Below are 1443 nucleotides of genomic sequence, written 5' to 3'. Positions count from 1 at the left end.
TTTTTTTGACTTATACAATAAATAATAAAACAACAAATTAGATACCTGAGAAAACTTTTAAATTAGACAAATGTTGTTAAAATATTTCAAGATATTAATATCACAGTTGTGGGAGGTTGGACCCAGGGAAGCAGACTGACTCAAGGAGCTTGAAATAAATACAACATAAACCCAGGCGTGGTAAGACAGAGGAGCAGAGACTAACAGTGGAAAAAATACTGACAGTAGCCTGAAACCAGCTGGAAAATATGTGGAAAGAGTCTGTTTCTCTACTTCATTGAGCTTATTACATAATATTGTACCTTTGGGTACAAAAATACATTTCTATGTGTGTATTGAAAGAAACAGTTTTTCAAATAAATCAAATTTGAAAAAAAAAGTACTGTTATCATTAAATCTATTTCATTATTTCCTAGTACCTGGTTGGTTACTTGAACAATAATCTAAACTAGACTCATAACTGCTGCAGTTTGCAGGAAAGGTCAGAGCAGACTACTGCTGAGGAGCCTAGAGTCGTTTACATTGCAGGGTACACACCTGAAGACCTTTTTTGGCTTCATTGTGGCCATTTTATAATAATTAACCTGCTGGATAAGCAGCTTGTACATGACTGAGAGGAAAAGATGGAATACTGTACACTGATCAGAAAGGCCTCCTCTGTCCTAGGATTCCTCATTGATCCAGTGCGTGGTCAGAAAAACATGTATACTGGACACTGCCTCAACAGCCTGTGCATGACACTGCAACATCCCTAGAGAGCTCATTCAGTGGCAGACCTCTGCACCCCAGATGCCACAAGGAACGTTATCGCTGGTCACTTCTCCCTTGGGCCATCAGAGTTTAGATAGACAAATAGAAGAGGTTGTGTGGTAATGTTGTATTAACATTAGTAATAATAATAATAACATTGCTTGTGTATGGTTTGAATAAAGGTCATTTTAACCTTTTGCAGAATTCATTAAATTTGTACATGATAAAATCACTGTATTGTGTGGCACCAGAAAGGGCTATATCCATGCTGCGCAGAATATAATCCAGAATGTGCAAATTTTCAAGAATGTGCAAATGTTTGTTTATGATAAACTGAGATCAGTTTCAGACATCTGTTTTTACATGTGCAATATGCGTGTTCCCATTCCCTTGTTTGCATTCTGCTGTTTCTCAGAGAGAAAACAGCTTTTGTGGTTTGACTTTGTATTTTTTAAATTCTGTTGTTTCAGCATTATGAAATTTCACTGCTGAGGGGTGGACAAAAGGTTTACTGTATTTTGTATCCAATTATCTATAAAATAAAAAAATGGATGGATGGGTAGATATTCTATATAGATGTTCTTTCAAATTTTATTTATCCACTTAGTGCTTTTTTATATACCATACCATACCAATTTATTTATAGAGCACTTAAAACAGCAACAAGGCCAACCAAAGTGCTGTACAAAAGAA

At 35.7% G+C, this 1443-nt stretch overlaps 1 protein-coding gene across 1 annotated transcript in view; it reads left to right on the top strand.

Moving 5' to 3' along the window:
- Positions 1-1443, top strand: part of LOC119416491 (5'-nucleotidase domain-containing protein 3-like) — a gene marked incomplete at its 5' end in the record, with an annotated part of 34744 nt that overhangs the window by 3056 nt on the left and 30245 nt on the right. The window lies entirely within an intron of this gene.

The sequence above is a fragment of the Nematolebias whitei genome, chromosome 10, assembly GCF_014905685.2.
Source record: "Nematolebias whitei isolate Nwh7 chromosome 10, NemWhi1, whole genome shotgun sequence".
NCBI lineage: Eukaryota > Metazoa > Chordata > Actinopteri > Cyprinodontiformes > Rivulidae > Nematolebias > Nematolebias whitei.
This window is presented reverse-complemented; position numbering and strand designations above follow the sequence as displayed.